The sequence below is a fragment of the Chlamydotis macqueenii genome, chromosome 3 (assembly GCF_036417535.1).
Source record: "Chlamydotis macqueenii isolate bChlMac1 chromosome 3, bChlMac1.mat, whole genome shotgun sequence".
Taxonomy (NCBI): Eukaryota; Metazoa; Chordata; class Aves; order Otidiformes; family Otididae; genus Chlamydotis; species Chlamydotis macqueenii.
The window spans coordinates 10,457,168-10,480,686 of record NC_141558.1 but is presented as its reverse complement, the minus strand read 5'-3'; the positions used below and the strand labels follow the sequence as shown (position 1 = coordinate 10,480,686).

The window sequence follows — 23,519 nt, the reverse complement described above, 5'->3', positions numbered from 1 at the left end:
ATGGAAGTTTAGGGGAATTCATGAGACAATTTTTAATCATTTTTGTTCCATTCTACACTGGAAGGTTTCGTCAGTGAGTAATAACAATATACAGCTACTTTTATAAGGAAGCATGACATTAATTTGCAGCATTGCTGTTTTGAGACATCAGCCTTTATTACTTCATTATTAGCTCTTATTCGAAAACTTTATTGAGTAAGTTAAAAAACCTGAACAAAAAACTTGAGTGCTCTCTAGGCAACATGCTTTAAAAAAAGCTCAAAACTTTGCATTTTCTGAAGACGAACGCTGTGTATAAACTCAAAATTTATCTACACAGAAGCAGGAACTAGCAACAATTTATCTCAGTATATATAGCAATGATTAATGAAACATATAACACTCTATTAGAGAGAAAACAAGCTTTTCTTAAATGTGAAAAGAATTGGAACAATTAGAATGTACAGGCCTAGAATCAAGTTTCCATAAATTAAACTTTCTACATCACAATCAAGACTTCTTCTGACATGTTTTCTTTAGATATCTAAATTATTTTCACTTTTCTATTTGCTAACAGAGAATCCTAAACAGAACATATCGTCTCCCACCCAAAAAGGTAAAAGATAAGCTTTAAATTTGTCTCAAAAATTATGTCTTTTTAATACCACCTTAAAAATAATGTAATTTTAAGGAATCTTACGGACCATAAGTGATTTATAAATAATGTAAATTATATCAAAAAAAGGATTTTGTATATACATATACACACATCCACCCCCTGCCTGCTCCCACTAAAAGTGGGGCTGAGAAAATGACAAAAGTCACTCGGATACAATTTCCAGGAAACAGTATTTTGTTATTGTAGCACTGATATCAGAAAAGTTCCTCCCACCCCTAGCAACTCAGATATGTAGCAATCTCCTCCTTCAGAGTATTTACTTTCATTTTCTTTACTCCTGAATATGGTAGATGCTTTTACCACAACATTTATTTTTCAAGGACATAGTTTTCAAGAACACTAGCTGCAACTGAAGTTCTGCCAGTAACGCTCCTGCCCAGAAGTTTCTAGCATCACAACTTCTTCTCCCTCATAGTCCAGTACTCTTTGAACAAGCTTTGTGTTGTTTTGTTTGGTTTTGTGTTTTTTTTTTTTTTCTTCTTCCCTCCTCCTTCATCAGGTAAGAGGAAACCACAGAACACCAACACAGTCTGATCTTCTCAAAGTGGGTGCTAAAACCAGAGATGAAGAAATGGAACTACCTAGTCTTTAGGCAATGAACTGAATCATGGGTTCAAAGAAGAAATTCATAATTTTTAGACTTCTGACTCCACTATAAATATCCAGTTGTTTGAAGGAAAGTTGCTGATAAAGCACACAACTTCTCTGTAACCCATCATAAAACAGCAGTGAAAAAACCAAAAGTTTCAAATATATGCTAATCTGCTTCAAGATCTACCTTGACTCTTTGAGCCTTTAAACCTGCATAACCTCAAGGAAGACAGAGAACACTAAAGTATGCTTCTTTTAACGTATTTTAAAAGAATTACTACAGGGAAGCACGTGTGTCGTCTACTTTAACTGTCTAGAGCAAGGGAATAGACACTTAAAGAAACTGCTGTTACCAATTTTTTCAGCTGCTTTCTAAGGATGTTCACTTTGGACAATATGTGTATTTAAACTAACCATAGATTTCTACAATTGCCTTAAAAGCTGAAAAAAAAGCAGCCAATTGTAAAAAACCTAAAGAGACCTCTTCTAATTCAATAAGCCTCATTTCTAATTCAGTAAGAGTGGCAGCTTAGCCTTGGACATTAATATCTCATTAAATGTTGGCCAGTACAGCCCTTCAAGGGAAGTAAAAAAAAGCCTGAAATAACACTGAAGACTTTATACTGATGACAATTGAGTAAGCTATTTACAATTCAAACTGAAGTAACAAAAGCTTTGTAACAAAAATTAGTTCAAAGATTGGCATTAATACATATGTGTTACAATTAATTTAAAGCCAAATTTTTTTACCTTTTCACTTAAGCCAAGAATTTAAGAGCACTTATATGTAAAAGCAGCTATCAGTACATAAACAGCAGAACTTAGGGTAGGCAGAAGCAGTCGACAAAAAAAAAATCCTACATTTGAATTACCATCTAACAAAATATAAGGAGGTGATCTTACAAGGAAAAGTTCTGATTAGATGTCTAAATTTCAGGTTATTCGTTCTCATAGAAAATAAAGTATTCCCTCAAACCATTTACCCTACTATGTGCTGCCCCTATCACCCTGACTTTAATGTAAACTGTACCAAACCAAGGTAGTTCAGAAAACTAGATGTAGCTCCTCCATGCAATAAAGGCATGTCATACATTTTCAAAAGCCTCAATTTTATTCACATGGAAAAATAAAACAAACTGCATTCTAAAATCGCAGATAAATTAAACAAAATAAATAACACTGACCTACATTTAAAATATTTTTATTTTTGAATAATAGAAGAAAGCGAATAAGAAAATATGAGGAAATACACTGCAAATGCAAAATGCCTGAAAGACTGCATGCAGCCATTTTTCTCCAAGCTTACTGGTTCCCACCACCTTATCCTGATGCCTACACCAAACTCTCCCAGAATGTCGAAAACAAGTTTTAGCTTTGGGACAAAACACCACAATCACATAATAATCACATTTGGAATGAAGTTTCACTCATAATCCCACCTAGAACCTGGAGCACATGGGAATAAAATACAAAGAACTTCAACTGGCTCCGTAAGCAGCCAGCTCCCGTCTCTAGGTCCCATTATGTCAGGCTGGAAGGGGCAGGAATATGGATCAGTTGCTTCCAGACCATGTTACCTCCAGAAGCAGTACTACTGCTCAGAGTTATGCTACTCACAGCCCCAAACCGTATCTGCACAGAGCTACTGCTGCAGAAGTACACAGGATAATTTATCTATATGTAAATCAAAGATAATGCACAATTGACTACATGCTATTTGCTTGGCTGCAGTATCAGACCAGAGTCTCCCTATGCTAATTACTGAATAAGCACTAAAGTACGACGGATTCTGCTTCAAAGAGCTCTCAGCCTACACATAAGACAAATTACAAAGATTGATACAACGAGAAACTGAATTGGTGAAGTAAGACTAAAGCGGTCATTCACATTAAGACACTCAACAATGCATGAGTGCCAGGTATTTGGAGACATCAAGGCAGGTGAAAATGTAAAGAGACTAACTCAAGTATATGTCAGAAAGTACAATAAAGCAGAAGAAAGCACAAGCTGAAACTATCAGCTGCAGTTTGAAATGTTGGTGAAAAGGTCAGAAACTATGCAGATGCATCAAAATGGCAAATGTGATTGCAAAGGGCAACTACGGGAGAGAGTCTTTGAAGAAGAGAAGTTACATGGAATAAATGTTTACACAAGCCAGGTGACTGCAATTGCTCTCCTGACAACAGTTAACATCAAGATGTCTATTCCATGCACTACATACTTGAAACTACTAAAAATACAAATCAAGTATCTGCAAAATTCAAGGCTGTAATTTTCTTCTCTCTAGCTAGGGAAGTGATTCAAAAATCACAGAGAAGTTCTCAGTGCTTTTCTTTCACTCACATGAAAACACCTTGCAGTATGTCACCAAAATATTCCTTTTTAGCTATGTCAAATCAAAGAGATGGGAAAGACAGACAAGTTACCTCTTTCCAGCTATGTCTACTGCCAGAACTGATGGAGTCATAAGCAGGTAATAAGGTGATGTCCCAAGTATTCAGGTTGCAAGACATTTAGATTTTTTAAACACACAAGAAGCCAGAACTTTAAAATTCACCAGAAAAACTTAAGATGCTTGGTCCAAATCATACAGCACTAGTATGATGGAAAAATCTCACCAAGAACTTATTAAGCAGCGTTATTTTAACAGGGCATACAACATTTTCCAAAACAGGAATCAAATACCACCCCCCCCCACACCCCTAGCTCTCCCTTAACCACAATGGAAAATCCTTCCAGTCCAAGATTTCTTTTCCTAGTTTGTAAGGCTTGAAAAGTTTTACTAATTCACAAGTTTCAGAAGCTGCTTAAATCATACGTTTGACACTCAATCTTGGTTTCTAGTTAAGTGGAGCTAAATGCCACTGCAATTAATTGAAGAAAACAGCAAAAAGTAAAACCACTGCAAACTTAAATACAGAAAGATAACACTTAAAGTTGTTATAGAACCTGTTGATTACAGAAACAAATGATCTTCAGAAGAGCTTCAGATGGACATTAACTTTATAGGGAGAAGTAGTCAATCAGCTAAGATGCAAGCTGAGCTTTAACTGTGACAGCAATAGAAGGGAAGTATTTATGTGCTGCATAGTTGCTTAGCACTTGGAAAAGTCTTAAAGTATCTGTTTATGAAAGCTATTTTGAAAGCACTTTTAAATAGTTATATTTCACAATTATACTTTATTTTTAAACTTAAGTAGAAGTTGCAAACAAAGTTAGGAAATCAAAAAATATGAACTGCAAGCTCATTTACGATTTCTAGAGGCAGTTTAAAGTACAATCTATGAAAGGAAGAACTAGTGATTCAGGAAACGCGATTCCCACCGGAAGGTCAGGAAACAGATTATGTTGGTCCCAATCTGAACAATGATATGTTCATCGTTCCAAGAGATGGCTACATGACTGTGAGGTCTCATATGGCAAAACTATTTACCAATTTCCATTGCACAAACATATTAGCATATCTTATTTGAACAACAAACAAAGCAATCTTATTGCTTAAAATCAGAGCAAGATTTTTGCTAGAAATTGTCCACTTTATCCTGGAGGCAACAATGTTAAACATTTGCACATTTTATTAGTTTACTAACATCCACACATTTTCTCAAGGTTATATTAATTCTAACAGATCCCCATGGAAGTCATGCTGAATACTTGCAAAACCTGGTATATGGAGCTTCTTCTCCATACCACAGAAGCACTAAAAATCTCTTGAACTCAGTAAGACTCTTTCCTTTGTTCTCTCCGTCCCCCTAAAAAAAGTTTTTCTTTGTTTCAGCAGCTATTCACAAAACTCCTCCAGAAGTTTGTAAATTCTAACACAAATGAGTTACAGCAACTGCAGCTCCACTGAAGTTTTGTGCAAAGACACAATTTATATTCTTTCGCACATAGCACCACTATCCTACAGACACTTCAAAAAGGCTGCTACAATCAGAGCATTTCTCCAGCATTCTTTCATTTATCAACTGTTGCTTCTTCAGGACCTGACAAAGGCTCTGGTAGATCTAGGTTTTCACCAATAGTTCCTACCCTTTTCCCTACACTGGAGACAGAGAGAGCAGAAGCAGAAAACGACATCTTAAAATCCATAACCCAATGAATTTAGCTCAAACTGCTGAAGTGCTTAGGTACCTTTGCCATGAGGGAGGGAAGCAGATAGGGCAGACAAGGGAAAAGACAGGACAAATAGCTTGGGCAGTATCACAATGCTGTAGCTCTTTGCTTCAGCACATGGGATGAACATTTACACATACTTTGATATCCAAGAAAATACATCCTGAGCTTTCTCAAAACCCCATGTTTCTAAAGCCAAATATAATAGCCTGACTGCTGATCACTAAGCCTTTGTATCCTAGACAATTCCTCATTACAGAAACGATGTGAATTAATGACAAACAGATCACTACCCTATCTGCAGCCCCATGGGGATGGTTAACAAAAAGGATGATGCCACAGTGGACAGTGGTCTTCCTCAAATGCTGTACTATGAAAGCGTCTGAAGTGCTTTTTAGGTCGAGAAGGAAAAAAAATTCAAAACCCCAAGTGAGATAGTTTTTATACTTTGCTCATCATCCTTTATAATTCTTTTCAATATTAAATATTTTAAAGGAAGATGAATGAGACCCATGAATGGTTACTTCTAGATTAAGATGTTGATACTTAATCCTGTCAGTGACTAGAGGCTCACTGCTGTCTTAACACAAAGTGTTACAATGGTGGTCTCCTACCTCAAACTGTACTTTAAGCTTTGACATCTTGTATTGAGGAGCTGCACATGTACTACCTTCCAGTTGAGTGTTTAAAAGGTTTTTTTGGTATCACCTCACATATAAATGAGTGCTCCTCTGTCCTTCCTTATCTTGCCAATTATTCTATAGAGCCTCCTCCTCCTCTGCCAGCAAAGTAGTTCAACTTACCAAAGTTTTTACCATGTAAGTGCTTCCATCACTTTAATCTTCTGTTGCTACAGCTGAAGCAACCTTAGGACACAGACAGAATGTGAATGTTAACAATATCACACGTTTGTGGGCCTCTTACTCCAAAACATTCTGTGAGCCAATGAGTTTTAAGTCAGGGTGGCTAGTCAATTTAGACACTAACATGTCAAGCATACATAAAAATTTTCCATCTCAAATGAGTGTTGAATTCCATTCAATTGTGGTGTGTTTCAGCTACCTTGCTTTTCTCTTAAATGTGTATGGCACCTGAAATTCTTCTGTCATAGTCTTTATAAATGCCAAATCGGCACACATTAAGCCTCCGTGCTACCACAGAACTGCAGGATAATCCACTTGATCTTTCCCTGTGCCATCAATTGCCTCTAATGCTACTGTGTATTAATATGAATTGCCTTCCAACTATAGACACTTCACTGATAATTCCCATAGTTAACTTCTCAGTAATCCCTTATAAGGAACACTGACAAGCAATTCTTCAGTCTTTTAACTGGAATAAAAATTAAATACCCCAATAGACAAATAATTATCTTTACTGAAGACGTTGTCTTGCTTATGCTTAGTAGGATGTTCAGTTCTTTTGAAAACATTCCAGACAGCTTTCAGAAGACCAAAATAACATTTCCCTAATCTCCCTAGGAATTAGTTTCTTGGAATTATCAAGTATATTTATTAACTTCTTATTCTGACTGACTTAAAATGTGTTACTCTACTTCTTTAGCACCTCAACTAATTTGAAGATTCTTCAAAATCCAGCAGTGATTCCAGTCAAGTTGATCTGTTCCTCTCAAAACCAAATTGCTCACAATTACTCCTCTTTCAATTCACTTCTGTGTAGCACTCAGAGTCAGACAAAAGTATCAGGTATCTTCTGGTACAAAAGAAAGTACAAGGTTTTTCCACGTTCTGTATTTACTTGAATCCACCTATTAAGGCCTCAGGCTTATGCCTGTTTCTTGCCAGAATACCAGTAGCATTTCAAAAGATAATTTACACTGTTCTTATTCCCAACATATGAAAAATTCTTTTTATGATTATTTTTTTCTTGAAAAATCCCTGATGAATTTACAATTCTCCACTTTTGTATTTCACCTTCTAAATCTTTTAAGTTCCTGCTGGATCAATGGGGCTAAAGCCTTGCTATATTTATCTAGAACGCTTTTTTATTACTTTGTCATTCTCTTACATTCTTTGACTGCACTATGGCAGTGCTACTTATGTCAAACTCACAGTTTTAAGATATACTTAGATAACATATGATGTATCAAGGATTTCAGTATCTTCATTTCTACTTCTCACCTATATCATAATCTGGGCAACCAGCTCTAGGTGGTCCTGCCTGAGCAGAGGGGTTGGACCAGACGACCTCCAGGGGACCCTTCCAATCTCAACCATTCTGTGATATTTATCTGCTATACTTATTTCTATTAATTTTCTTTCCAGCTTTTCTCTAAATGCATCAAAATACTCCATCTTTTATATATCCATCTACACAGAGATTGCCTACCCAATAGTCACAGAACACAACTGCAACTAAACTCCTTCTACAGTTTACATAAATTTACATTTTAGAAAACCCATTTCTTTAGTATGTCTAACTCAAGAGTTGTATTTTCTTTAAAAAAACCCAAACTAATAGTAACTTCTATCTTAACAAAATTCTCAAAACCACTGGTACACAGAACACTCAAATCACAAGAACTGAAATGCCGAAGTGTCCTGATCTGTACTTGATTAGTTCGTATTGCTAAGGAAGAATGGGAGCAGTGAAAGATGCCTGAACGTACAGGCAGTACTGATTACAGTAAGTTGGAAAACACTTATTTTCACATGGGTAACAATGCAAAGCAAAGTAAGAGTAATAGTAGCTTCCCCTTCACTACATCTTCATAATGCACAAAATCACTGAAGCACTTAAAAAAAAAAAAAAAAGGGTAGTTCCCCTGCACCTCCAACTCAAGTTACCAGAAAATATGAGGTTCATGACATTTACCTGTTGGAGGAATGCAGAAATATTTCACTTGACCTATCTGATTATTAAACAAAGCCACTGATTAAGACGTGGCTCTGGTTGCCACTGGGCATAGAAAGCAGGTGGCAGAAGAGAGACACAACTGTTACTCAGCATTTACTTATCAGTGAATAATTTTATCTACACAACATATCAGCCTTGGAAAATGTCAGTGAAAATCGGCACTGTTGCCTGTATAACAGATTGAATGCTGGCAAGGAAAAACCCAACATTTTCATAGTCAGGAGGAGTGTCCAAGTGGACAAACATAATATTGTAGAATTTTGTATTTACAGAAGTATTCTACAGTTTCTGTACAACTGTTAATACAGAATGTCATACAGCATGAAGCAAGATGTCAGAGGAAAAATTCTTTATTTTGCTATATAGATCAGTGTAAGAGGTAGAAAAAAGTAAAAGAGTAAAACCAGAAAAAAAATGCCAAAATAAATTAAAGAATGAGGAAAAACAGATGAAGAAGAAAAACCAAACACAACAGTTACTCCTGCTTTTAAGGTCAGCAAATTTTGTTTATTCACATTTGCTCCTATATTTACTACATTTTTCAAACACATTCCGTAAGTCCTTGGGCTTGGGAAGGTCCAAAGTTTCTCATGGACTTAAGTGTGGCACATTACAAGACTCCTAGGGAAAAGAGCCATTCCTACCTGAAATTCAGAATAAAGTTTTTAAAGAAGAATTAGGAAGTTGTATAAATTAAACATTTATAAGTAAAAGCCTATAACTGGATTTTTTTTTCTTCTACATTACTATCTGCAAAAGGAGAAAGTTAAGTTTTGATCTGCATTTAGTTCTACTACTTCCATTTTACCTGAACAGAATTTTCTTATATGCAAGTGTAACAAGTAAGACTGCACACTAAATCCACACTACTTCTCATACAGCCTACCAGAATCTAGTTCCTTTTAAAATTAAACCAATTATTTTCCATAAATTCAAACCTAATGAATTGACAGTATTCTGATAAAAAATAGGTAGTCACAGAAATATGAAATGCTTATATAAGTTAGATGACTGTCTCAAACTGAACACTTCAAAATTATTTTATGCAATTTCATTTAACAAAATTAACTGGAAATTTAAGAGTTTGAGTTATTAGAAGCTTTGAAAAGAATAGCTTAAATCATATGCATCTTTCTTAAAAATGTGGATTCAACACAAAACACAGGAGCTGTTTCAATGAAAAACAAATAAACTACCAACCAAACAATCCATATGAATGCTATCTCATGTGGGTCAGTAGTGTTTGCTGGAGCAGCCACTCAACTGCTCACCAGCCTGCTCTGGAAGAAATGCTCAACTGTGGCATCGTCCTGAGAAGATCCACTGAGGGGACGTCCACTTGGACATTGGAAGTACTTAACACAGCAGTTGCAGGGATGGTGTGAGGAGTGTTTCCACTTGAGTCAGGCCCTGATGTTGCTCCAACCACTGTTCCAGCTGGGGCAACCTCTACTCCAACCCCACTGGCTTCCTGACCAATGTTCACACGCATCATTTCTCTGGCCTCCTGCCAGGCCACTTCACTCATGCCTAGGAGAACACACAGAACGCTCATTCTACAGAGAAATCTAAAAAGAAAAAAAGTCTTGCTAACACAAAAAGGCTTCCTCATGTATCTTTAAATACACAGTTCTTAGGATTAAAAAAAAAAAAAAAAATCCAAGCTGTGTAAGAACAATATTCATTATCAAGATGCTCATTGATTTAAATTTTAAGTAAGATTACCAAACTAGGCCTCTAAGGTAAACAAAGTGCCACAGTTGTTTTTTTTTTTAACAAGACAATGCACTAATTTGTTAACAGTTCCATATACTATAAATGTCCTCATATTTGCCTGCTAAAAACAAAGTACAATTTTCATAATGGCAGCAGTTTCTTTTATATTATTACTCAGCATGATGCGCAAAACCACTAATTCTGTCATACTGCTATATCTGATTTCATACATTTGTAGGCTACGTAATGAAGTAGCACAGAAAACTAATGTCTCTATCTGAACTACATCTAGTTCGTACACGCCAGCCTGTTTTTCTTTCAAATCTGTTAAGCTATGTAAGATTCTAATGCATTAATTAACATTAAACTTCTCTAAGCCACATGACAGTACATTTTGGGGTTTTAACAAAACAAAGATTTCAGGCTCAGATTAAAATTAAGTTTGCCTACTCATTTTTGAAGTATCTAAGTATCAGTTTGAAACAAATATAAATGACAACAGCAGAAATCTCTCTGATATTGATAAAATCCTCTGCATGAAAAAATACCTGCCCCTGAACACATACACTTGTTCTTCACACGTATTCTTAATCTACCATAACTGACGCATTAACAATCTTTCAGTATGTAAACGGACCTTTTAAGGCAAGCGAACTACATATATAAACCCCCAAATATCCCCTACAAAATTAACTAAGTACTTTTTTAGGAACAAATTAAAAAATAATTTAATTTTCAAGGCCAAAAAACATCTCAACACTCTTGTTTAGCATGAAAAGTAAGTCCAAAGAATTAGAAATGACATATATGGAAAGATATTACATCAGAATAGGACACTTAGGTCTGAAGATGGAGACAAAAGAAACCACAGTTCTCTAATCTCTCTACACAATTCTACATTTTTAATGTAGCCTTATCAACTACCGAAGGCCCAGTCTTCAGGGAGATACATAATATACAGGTACACAAATATATGGTAGGAGGATTTTTTTAATAATCTTGAACAATATTGGGTTTGTGAGTAACAAAAGATCTAAAGCTACTTTGTCTTATTAATACTGATACAGCAGATATTTGTTTATTGTCAAAATATCCTACTAACATCAGTTCTGCAGCTTCTTCAGACACATGACTAACTCATCGTCGTACACACAGAACTAAAGTTTAAGCAATATACCTCCTAACGGAGACAAACAGCAAGATACTTGAACAATATGAGTCAAAACAGACAGACTTGTTATTTTTAGCTCAACTACACAAAGTCATCTCCAGCAAGTCTAGCTTTGCAATTAATCAATAAGCACATGTAAAGGCTTATAGAGCTAAACACACCTACTCAACTTTTAAAAATTAACTTCCTCTTTGAAGAGATTTGCAAACAAATTCTATATGAAACTTCAGACCAGCCACGCAGAGAAAGAAAAAACGTATACGACTAGTTCAATACATCACTCCATATTCTTCCTCAAAATAACACGGATAAAATGTAAGAGCAAAGTTATGAACATAGCTCTGACACAACACTTATTTCTATTAGGATTTACAGGCTGAGTGCCTTACAATATAAAGAAAACCAGCCAGACCTATAACCTGTAACTGAGAGTTTTGTCAATATCTCAATAGCACTGGTGATGCAACAGGTAATCTATCTCAGTGTACAAAATATTAAAAAAAAAAAAATAATCAGAATTAAAAAGCATACACCAGATTACTTAGTCCAATGCACACATACATATGCTGTAAAAATCTGCCTGTTAGAAAGGCTGCAGATGTGATATTTAGCACAGCTAGCAGAGGACAGAGGATCACATCACCGCTCTGAAGTTTAGTGGAAATAGATGCATACATAGAACAGCTAGCAAAAGTCAAATGTGGATTATTACAGAGATATTTTTGCTACATTTCAGAGTTTTACATTTCTTTCTCAACTCCTAAGATGGTTGTCATAATCTCTTCAGATGTATTTCTTCTACGTGTCTACAACTAAACATAGTGTTAAACAGCCATGTTCAGAAAAAAAACCTGTTAACCAATAATGAAATATAATCCGTACAGATATTGCTAGAGGTGACATCTGGTCTTTATTTGTAAGCTAAAAATTTCACATACCAGCTTGAAAAGCTCTTGCCTACTATTCTAAAAGCCACAGCAGGTATTCTGAGTGGGATTCAAACCAAACCTTGCCATAAAGTTTCAGTATGTGAGTCATTACTATAAAATAAATTTTATACAACTTGTTTGAAATGACACCCAAGCAGGTAGAACTGAATACGTGTTCTGATGTCATTTAAAACTCTTTTCCACCATATGACCCTGAAGTGCCTCCAACTTAACTACCTGAAGCGCTACATAACTGGTATTTGTTGTTACAGAAGGAGAAAACAAGCTTTTAAACGAAAGACTTTTTGTCCCACTTCTGAGACAAGAACCTGGGCACTGGCTTTGTGACAACACTGGAATGGTTGCAGTGTGGAATAATCAAGACAACAGCTATACTATGAGTGGGGAGAATTCACATTAGACAAGGTAAGCATTTTCAACCAAATTTACTGAAGAGAAGAAAAAGATCGGTAGCTTTCTCATATAGCTATACATATAATACACACAATGAGATTATTTATAAAGCATCTCTACAGTTTTGTTTCCTTTGTAGGGTTTCTATTAGAAGCTTTTAAAAAAGAAAACTATGTATTAATGCTTGTTTCACAGGAGATTCCCACCACAGAAAGAATTCAACATTCAAGAGAATTTAGGTTTCTTTTTACTGCCATGGAGAGTGATTTTTTTTATATAATTCCACATACAAAAAGTAGCATGAAGAAATACAAGCAGGAATTCAAACCATCTACTGGATTAGTTCCCTCTGTGTATAAAAACTTGGTCTAACCATTTGGGGGTTTTAGAAACCACTATACAAAGAAAAAAAGATGACGTTACCAAGGAGAATGCTTTCAGAAAATTCTACAGATGTTGATTATTCAATGCACACTCACATATCATTACATCAAGGGGGAAAAACCATCTACAAGTGAACTAGAAAGTGCTGTTGCAAATCAGACTTAGTTCATGCTATTCAACAAGCTGATGTCCTGTTAACATACTTGCCCCAAACACCTGCAATATCTGGCCCAGTGAGGAAACTGCAAAGGAACACTCAAGAGCAAAAATCTTGAGGAAAACAATGTACATAAAGCTTTCATTGTGCGCCACAATCCTACATAAGATTAATACATACTGTCAGAAGAGGTGTTTTCTCATCAAAAGACACGGGAGTCCTAACTTTTTCAGCCAACTGCTTCTTGCACTATTAGCTCAATTATGACACCAGATACGATTGTAACTGCTTTAGCACTGTGCCAATATCCCTAACATAGAAGAAAAATATGAAGTACTCTAGAGTGATACTACAGGAAAAAAAGTACCATTCCCTATTAATGCAGAAAAAATTGCTATTCAAATAACATGGACTTTCCTACACGTAATATCCACATAATAAACTGCAGAATCTGCATTATCAAGCAGTTTCTCACATGCATTTGCCTTTTAACCATTCTGCTGGGACAAATTCCAAATTTTCAACTCTCTGAACAATTTAGAAAACTGTCAGGTGATTTAGTGTAATTTCTTACACATATAACCCAAACTACACCACCACCAAATTATCATTTCCCTTTTTATTCTAGTTTCCTTCTCCCACCTACCTAACATATTTATATTTGCATTAACACAAACCGAGTTGTAGACCTGAGAAAGGCAGACAATATTTCTCTCAGCTTCTCAGCAAAACTACAACTGCTGTTAACACTTGGTTTGAAACCTAGATGTGACTAAATATAACAAAATACTATGTTTTATATGTAAAAATGGTAACGTGGTAGTAGTTCTATTTCAAATGTACTCATATCCCACATACCTGAAGAGCTATACCATCAACTCGTGGTAACTAAAAAGGCCTGATCTCTCAGTTGAGATGCAACAAAGACTTCAGTAAAAGAGAAACTAAAAAGAAAAAACTGAAAGTATTTTGTTAATAAGTAGTATACTAGTGACAAATAAATATGTGATATAAGAAGTTTTACCGATTCTTATCTCCAATGACCTATATACCTCATACCATGGCTACATTACTCAGAAAAAAAGTATCCCGCAATCAGCTGATATAACCTCTTTATCCATCACATAAAACACGCTACACGTTTTGGGGTTAAGCCATCTTGCTTCAAACAGTAAGCCAAAACAATATAAAGTGTCCCGAGTATATTAATTTTCTCTCAAGGAATTAAGAGTCTGAGGTTATGAAATACACGAAAGAGAACAATGCCAGAAAAAAAAAAAAAATCTTTGCACAATGACTGCCAAGGAGATTAAAAACCAAACTCTTAGTTGTAAGCACGATCCACCCAGGGCAGCTGGCATTTTTCTCAACTTTTTGTTATTGTTGTCTGACACGCTTGAAGAAAAATTAAAACCTAACACTTCATTGTGTGGTATCAACTACCAAAAGCCTTTGGCCTTCTCGCTCCACCCTCAGAAAGCAGGCATTATCCTCAAGAGCACTAAAAAAGAATAATGCAAGTTTTCACGCTTTCGGTACATTTAAACAAAACCGTTTTATCCGAATTCCGCACGCACGCAATTGTCCGTGGGGCTGCCGAAACGACGCCCCCGTGTCCCCCGGCACCTCGTACCGAAGCCATTGTAACACTCCGCGCTGCGCGTCCGCCCCGCGGGCCTGCCCCAAACTCCCGTCACCCTCACGCGTGTACGCGCCCCAGCACCAATCCCAACCCCAAGCCCCGACTGCCTCTCCGAGGGCGCTGTCTCAGCCTCGCCCCCCAAACCTGGCTGGGATGGAAACTGCTCCTCAAGTCCCCGCTCCCCTCGGCTCGCCGAGACCACAATGCCCGCCCGCCCCCACCCCCAGCATCGCCACCGCCTCCTCCCCTCACCGCGCTCCCCCCCTCCCCACCTCGGCGCCGCTCCCCGGCGAGCCGGGAGGACACAAAGGCGGCGAGGCGCGGGCGGCCGCCGAGCAGGCCCCGCGCCGCCCGGTGACCTGCCACAACATGGCCCCCTCCCGCCCTCCTTCTCCCCTCCCTCTCCTCTCCCCTCCCCTCCCTCGGCGCGCAGCCGAGGCCGGAGACAAAAGGGGGCTGGAGGAAGGGGGGCCCGCCCGCCCGCTCCGCCCGCCCGCGGCCTAGCCAGCGCGGCCCCGGCCCCCCGCGATACTCACGGGCTGGCTGGCGGCGCTGCTCGCTGCGATGGAGCCGGAGCGGGCCCTGGGACACCTCTGCCCGCCCGCCGCCCCGCCGCCCCCCGCCTCCGCCTCCGCCTCCTCCTCTCGGCGCCTCTCCTTCCTGCCTCCCCTCCCTCCTCCGGCCGCGAGGGGCTCACAACAACATGGCGGGAGGGCGAGCCCGGCGTGCACGGAGGGAGAGGGACGGCGAGAGCGCGGCAAACCTCCCCCGCTGCCGCCGCCGCTGCTCGTCCCTGCCGCCGCCACAGCGCATGCGCGCCCCCGCCCGGGAGGGAGGCAGCGAAGGAGAAGGAGGCGGTGGCCCCCGGCCCCTTCCGCCGCGCGCTGCGCATGCGCCGCCCGCAGGCCAGAGGGCGCCCTCCCTCCCCTCCGCCCCTCGGCGCGGCCGCGCCGGGCGGGTACGGAGGGAAGGGGCCGTCGCCTTCCCGCCAGCCACACAAACCGGACAAAACGCGGCTTTTGTGGGGGGCTTTTTCCACCTCTTTTTCATTTTTCGCCTTCCGGGAGGGGTGGCGGCGTGAGGCGGTGCCCGCCCGTAGGCCTGGCGGTAGGAGACAAAGGGGAAGGCGAGGCCCGTTTTTAGGGGTAACCGGTGGCTCCCGAGGGCCTCTCTCCCAGCTCCCCCCGCGGGGAGGTTACCTTGTTTTGACAATACACCGAAACACGTCACCGCAGTTACTAATTAACTACTGTGCTGATAGTTGCTGCGTGATGATTTTGGGAAAAGAGTCGATTATTTCCTTCCCTCGAGAGGGTTAAACGCAGGATCTGTGATACATTGGGCGGTCGGTGTTGGTAAATAGGGTACTGGATGCTAGTAAAAGCTGCTAGTGGCGGGTTTTTAATAGCCTCACTCAATACAAGCATAAAGTCTACTTATTTAGCAGCCCCTGAAAAAGAAGGAGCTCTGCCTGTCCGACGTTTTAAAATATGGATTTCAAAAGAAAATCCACTCTTTTGCTTTTTTACTGCTTCTTAAAGGAGTCTGGTTAGGGTACTGCATTTCAGGAAATGGCACACAGGTGCCATCCACGGATCAAACCTTCAGCCAAAAGCAGGTTATCAGTCCTGCGGTGGCTGGTCAAAACACTGCAAACGGCCGTTTTTTGTGTAGGCAGAAAGGAGACAGGATCTGCCAGACCCCCTGACCCGTTCTGGGTATGGCGGGGCGAGAGCTGGCGAGTTGGGGTGCAGGGATACGGTGTGCACTGATGCTGCTGCGGATGGAAGCAGTTGTGGGGATGAGATGTTGGTGAACCAACCGTGTTCTTAGAGATATCTCGAAGGAAAAAAACCTCACTATTTTCAGTATTTATAGACATGGTTCAAAATGTGAAAGTTTCCAGCTCCTGATAGAAACATTTTCCCAAGAAATGAAAATTATTTCTTTGGCTTTATACTAGTCAGCTAATTACCCAGACACCTGCAATCTGCTGCTGCTCATGTGGCTGATCCCTGTGATCCCCAGTGTCCTGTCCCACTGCCACCTTTGGGCTGTCTCCAGGGAGGCTCCAGGGCTGAAGAGCCAATTCCTTTGCTTACTTGAGAGAAGGCCTCTAAGTCACAGCCTCCAAGTCCGCCCTTCCCTTCCTACAGACCGTCTGGGACTGAAGAAAATCCTGTTACGCTCTTGGCATCCCGAACACTTGGAGCAGCTGGTCTATGGTGCACCAGCTCTCCAGCTCAGGCCCATTTGGGGACCCTGTTTGTCCTGTATAATTCTGATCAGTATTTGTATGAAGCATTAAGTGTTCAGGAAGAACTCAACATGCATTTGATAAGCATAAGCTTGAACGACTCCTACATCGGTCTGCTGCTCAGTACTGAAAAACCCAACCTGATCACAAAACAGAAAAATGTTTAAGTGCAGCCAGTTTGAGATTTGCTCTAAGAAATACAATTACATGGTTATTTTTTAAAGTGTTTTTCTTAAAAAAGATTAAAAAAAAATATCCACTACCACACACCTCACAATTTAATAATGACACTGAAGTTTTTTGTTCACATTAAAATAATTCAAGAAAAGTCTTTCTCCCTTACCTTTGTTCTGAGTGGAAGCTTTGGAAGTACTTAATACTTTAGATAGTTTAACTTGGTATCACTCCATTATAAAATGCTTTTCCTAGCTATTCCTATTTTTAAGGAAGTGTTAACAGCTGACTTGGCTCTGCTTACACGCCAAACATTTCAGATAAATGTCATTGACACAGTTATGCTTTGTTTTTCCTCAACAAAAAATACTAAACAAATGCACAGTGTACAGTTTAGAAAAGTAGCCAAGGATACAGAAAACCTGGATGCTGTTGCCTTCCTCTACAGTCTTGCTATGAGACCTTGGACAAGGTACTTAACTGAAGAGCACTCACAGAAACTGAAAGCTGCAGTCCTAACCACCCCCTCTCAGCTCGTGTCTGATCCTGAAGATGTCTACATTTCCTAAAGCCACAAACTTTAGGACCTAAAACTCTCTACTGTCCTGCTGTGCCATGACATCCACGTCCCCCAGCAGTTCTGACAGACAGTGCTATTAGATCTAGAATGGTAGCAAAAAATTAATCTGCGTTAATTTAAACCAAGTTATTTCTCCATGAAAATGAATCAACCAGATGTGGTAGACCTTCTCAAAGCATCTCTAGAAAAGATGCAGGTCACTACAGAAGGTTGCACTCTTTTAAAACAAAGCATGCAACCCTCTTTACTCCTAGAACTGAGGAGCACTCAGATTTGATTCCTTTGCTCAAGATTTATAGGTCTGGCTTCCTTAGACTGAGTCCCAAAAATCAGCAGACTACTTTGGCTGCCCTCTGCTGCAGCTGGGTTGTTCTGCAGAGAGGAATTCAAGACCTTTGTCTCAGATATTCTACTTAATGGACTCGCTGGCCTTGCAGTCATAGAATCATAGAACAGTTTGGGTTGAAAGGGACCTTTAATGATCCTCTAGTCCAACTCCCAAGTTTAACTATCCCCAGTCTAATCCCCAGTCTAACTACCATCTTACTGCTTATGAGGAGCGGTCATAAATAGGTGAGCCTTGCTCAATTCTCTGGAATAACAGTTGCAGTTAACACCTTGCCTTCACAGAAGCATAGCACTATGGCTTGAAAGCACTTAGAGCTATCAGTCCACCTTCCAGAGAAGGGCCCTGGAATGGTGGTTTATATCCTTAGCATGTCCCTTGTTACCTACATCTCTGTAAGATACGCTGACGCGGGCATATGTTTAGTGCATTTACATCAGCGGATCCCATTCTGAAGTTAGTAGTTTCATAGAGTCACAGAATCATAGAATGGTTTGGGTTGGAAGGGACCTTTAAAGGTCACCTAGTCCAACCCCCCTGCAAGAAGCAGGGGCATCTCCAACCAGATCAGGTTGCTCTGAGCCCCGTCCAACCTGGCCTTGAATGTTTGCAGGGATGGGGCATCAACCACCTCTCTGGACAACTTGTTTCAGTGTTCCACAACCCTCACTGGAAAAAATGTCTTCCTTATGTCTAGTCTGAAGCTACCTCCCTCTATTTTCCCACATTCTGTGTAGCAGATCTAGTCACCCAATGCACAATTCTAGATTCCACTTTGTCAACAGATATACAGTTAATTAGTTAAAAATCAATGAGTCTGAAATCCTAGATTCACAAGACTTTCTGCTAAATCCATTGGTATTTCATGAGGAATGAGTTGGTATTTCATGTTTTAGGCCAGTAGTGACCATAACACATAGGAGCGTTTACTGAGATAAGAACTCTGGCGCGGTGGCCCAAGTGTCCCCTTTGGCTAGCCTCTCCCCGGGGCCTCAGAGAAATGTTCTTACAAGCTGCAGTCTCTTTGTACAGAGAGACTTTCCCATCCACGCATCCTTTTGCCCCACCATTGCTTCACAAACACAGCCTCTCCCTGCCCTGACCATTCACCACGATAACTCAGGGTTTGCTCTTTTGTTCTATTGCTTTTTGCCCATGTAACCTGTTCCTTAATTCAGCTCCTGATACGTCTCATTCTATCAGTGCTGTTACCTTAATTCCTACAAGCTTCACAGCCTACTCCTGACTCAACCTTCCCCCTTCAGATACTGAAACATTTGGCCCACTGTATGCAACTGCATCCATTGCCCAACTTTTAATGTTTAAAATCACACATCTTTAAGCTTTTTTTTCCATACGTGGGAAGAACTCTCCTGAGTTACCTTAGCATCCTTCGAATTTCCTTTTAACAACACAATAACTAGTACAAAAAGGCTGTTCTTTAGTATGATTATTCTAAAACCATTTGAGAACAGCTAGGCTGTCCATGCGCTGAAAGCCCAGTCTGCTCCGTTGCTCAAAGTGATGGTACCGTTTCCATTTGTTTCCACTACATGTCTGTGCAAGTGTAAGTTTGTTCAAGGAAGACCATCTATTCTGGGGTTTTTTTGGACTAGCTAGCAACTGACATAACATACTGAGCTAGTGCAAATGAGAACACTTCATTTAGGGCCAACAGAAAACTCACAGCTGAATTACTATAAACTTTGTCACTAATCCCATTTTTGGACTTACTCATTACTATACTACTGTTTTAAAATGCAGGGATGCTGACTTGCCATTCAGTTACATGGTCATTGCTCCTGTAGACATGATCAGCTTTTCCAAAGAAGTTGTTCTGCAGAGTTTTAAAGAAAATGCATGAGAAGAGATGTCAGTGAACAGAGTGTGCAGCCCTGCAACACCGTATCTTCATGAACTTGGCCCAAGAAAGAAGCGTATCTCATAGAAGTGCTTTGCCAAATAAGTCTGTGCTAGAATGGCCGAGAAGGTATCAGCTGAAGACTCGTGTCACCGGCAAGACAACTTTTGTCCCTGAGTCATTCACCCCCTCGGAATTGGCTGAGGTATAAATAAGCTTCATAAACACACCTCAGAGTCACAGCCACCAGAGACAGTCCTTGTAACCCAACAAGAGGAACTAATGGCATCACTTCATGTACATGAGTGTGAATTGCTTTGGAGCGACAAAGCCAAAGATAACGCCAGCTGTTTTGTAGATTCACATTCACTTTGTTCACAACAGGGTGGCTATCAATGGTTATCTTAAGAAAAAAAAAAAGCCTACATGTCTCAATAGAAGTAAATTTTTCTTTCCAGTGGAGAATTAAGTTCCAGGAACTCTTCCCGCTGAATGCAGACTGTGGCTCTTAGAACTGAAGATTGCATATTATACTCAGTGCAAAGAATGAAACTTCAAAGTTGAGCATCGACTTGATTCTCACTCATTTCATATATTAAGCAGCAATGAGTAAACACTCTAATTTCTAAAAAGGGAAAAAAGTTCAAAGAAAGATACCAGGCAATGGAAATTATCACAAGAGCTCTGAGTAAAAGGCAGTAATTTTTGGGGGGCACTTAGAAGATAGTCAGCCATCTCAGAACAAGGGAGAGTGGGAAGAATGCGGGACTTTTTTTTTCTCTCCCAAGGAAAAATATTCTAAGAATCCTAAAAGCATATCCAGAATTTTTTTTGTTTTCATAAGGTCTCACCAACTTAGCTTGCATGAACTAGAAATTCTCTGTATCTTCCAAAATGAGGAGCCATAGTAGAGGATAAAGTAGAAGAAAGATCTGCGACAGTACTTTGTGTTTATATGATTTCTTTCATCTTAGGTTAATCAACACCATTCTACCTATTGCTATATCAAATACTGGTCCTCGTACTGCAGGTTCTTCTGATAGGGCTCTGAAGATGCAGCCCAACACCAAGTAGACTTTGCTTAGGGTAACGTTGGACATCTGTGATCAACTCTGCTCTTGTGGTGTAATCACTAGACCATATCTTTTTCTTCTGTCTTAACCATACCTAAAGCCCCTCAGAATTTCCTGTTCTTACACAGTGTCAACGGGACCGGGCCGACCACAAGCAACAAGGTATGTCCACATGACTGGGCACATCATTTGAATGCCAAAACACAGCACAGCCATATCAGCTCAGAGCAGGTTAAAACCCCCGTTCTGCCTCACCGTTGTAGCTTGAAGACATACCCACTGGCCTCCATTTCCATGTGAAGAATCCAAACTTTACTCTGTGCCAAACATGCCTTCAGAGCAACAAGGCACAGCGCAGTGAATATGCAATGCCAGAGAGAAATTCAGGAAGGGAAATCCTAGCTTGCTTCCTGAGAATAAACAAAATGGTTGAGCACTGTAATACTGAAAAGTAGGTGTCAATATTATGCGTGTATTGCATAAAGTATTACATAAATAGTGACAGTGTGTTCATACATACGTGGGCTTACCTTTAATTATATCTGCAGGTTTTGCAGACTTCTAACGTGCCTCTTCTGATTCCAATGCATCCCTCTTCCTAGGCAGTTAGTCAAACGCAGAACAAAACAAAAAATTCATCGAGCTGAAGTAATGTATGTTGAATATTGCCAACATGCAGGTTCTGTTTTCGAGTCAGCTCTCCCTCCCTTGCAGTACAGGACCCCTGCCTTCAGCTAATCTCCTATCAGGGCCCAACAGCCGTTCCTGCATCCGCACCCCCGGTGCTGGGGTGGGGGCCCAAGGGTGAGCCTGCGTCTGTAGCAGAAAATGGAAGAGGCAGGGTGAGAAGGACGAGCAGCACTTTGTTTTTCTGCAGGAGCTTCTTGGGGAGGAACCCACCACCCACTCAGCTGTACCTTTGCTGTTCCTGTAACACTGGGAGCAAAGACCTTTGCAAATGGGAAGCAGAGATTAGCTGTTCAAACGGGAATAATCAATTCCCATTTCCCTGGCACAGGAAAAGTAGGCACCAGACCACACCCTGCAGCCTGCGGCTTGCTTTGCCTACTGGCTTGAGCTGGCTTCAGACGGAAATCCAGTTCAGCTGGAAAACTTCTTCTTCCCTCGTAAAACATCCTGTTAGTGGACTGCAAAACAGGAAGTTTATGTGTGTAAATGTGAGGGCCTCTCCACTCATTTTGGCTAAGGGCTAAGAATTAGAAGACAACATCTGTAGATTCATCCAATTTATATTCGAGAAAACAATACTACTTCAGAGTGATTCTTGGACATCATTATGTCATGAAGTTATCAAGTGACTGCATCACTGACAAGGGCAGTTAGGAAGCTATGATGTGGGACCAGGAGTCCTCCAAGCCTTTAAGCACAGTTCTTTTCTTCCTACAATCTCAAATGCAAATTTACCAAATTGAATTAAAACCTGATCCACATCTCCCACACATACTTCCCCCTGGAAGGCCAAGAAAAGATGTGTAATCTATTTCATCCTTCCTTTTATTCATATCTATTTATAACTCTAACCAAAGCATACAGATGGGAGTAATTACATTCTCAACACATCACTATCTTCCTGAGATCATTAGTTTTTCTGTTAGTAAAATTGTACAAGATGAAGCATTAGCTGCAAAGTGCATGTTTGTTACAACTTCATAAAGCACCAGCCAGAGAACAAAAAAGTGTCATAACCTATGTGACTTTTCCAGGCAAATGTTTTCTTCTATTCCTTGATATTTAGCAGGGTCAAAGTGAGGTTATAATTAAACACAGTGTTAAAATTAATCCCTTGTCCTAGCTTTTTGAGAAGCTAGGCAGTAACTAGCATGGAGACAGGCTGAGCCCTCTTGTCCCTGACCAAACTTTTCCCAGGAGATCAACTTCACGGTGCTCCAACTGTGGCCCAGAGCCCATCGTACAGCCCGTACATACTCCACACAATGTTTTGGGCAGGCAAGGGCAAAGCCTGACCTCACGCTGGCCCTGACTGCATGCTGAAGCACATCCCACCCCAGCGTGGAGGAAGAGCAGTGGAAGGGTGATCTGTCCCACACGTGTTGACAGCAGGCAGTGGGGTGCAGGGATAAGCCTACCCAGCCCCACCCTGCGCTGTGACAGAGAGAAAGCAAACAGGCAGAGGCAGCCCAGAGAACTTTCAGGAGTCACTACAGGCTACGTTACCCTATTTTTCTTCCTGGCTACAGTTCTCTGAGTGTCTTTCCTAGTCCACTACACAGGTCCTCTGCTCTGCTACGCTACCAAAGCTGGGTGCTCCCTCCCTTTTGCCCCAGCGATTAAGAAGAGGAAAAGAAGCAGAAGGGCAAACAGCCCTCCAGTTGTTTGGGTTGTTGGGAGGAAGATGCTGTTGTGGCAGCCGTGGGGTGGGATGGGGAAGGGAGCTGCCTTCTGTGGGCCTTAACTGGCACTTCTGGTCCAAGGTTTAATTAAAAAATAGAATCACAGAATCATAGAATAGTTAGGGTTGGAAGCCCATCTAGTCCAACCCCTCTGCAAGAAGCAGAGACATCTCCAACCAGATCAGGTTGCTCAGAGCCCCA

At 40.4% G+C, this 23,519-nt stretch overlaps 1 protein-coding gene across 10 annotated transcripts in view; it reads right to left on the bottom strand.

Annotated features, from left to right (window-relative positions):
• PUM2 (pumilio RNA binding family member 2) overlaps positions 1-21,561 on the bottom strand; it is a 75,539-nt gene extending 53,978 nt beyond the window's left edge. For 7 of the 10 annotated variants that reach the window (XM_086745697.1, XM_086745701.1, XM_086745705.1 and 4 more), the window contains exon 1: positions 15,192-15,287. The gene's annotated coding sequence lies outside the window, so the exon portion shown is untranslated. Of the gene's footprint in view, positions 1-13,871; positions 13,891-15,191; positions 15,288-21,476 lie in introns of those variants that run through there. The other 3 variants (XM_086745699.1, XM_086745704.1, XM_086745698.1) reach the window with 3 other exon arrangements.
• Positions 21,562-23,519: the final 1,958 nt, after the last annotated feature.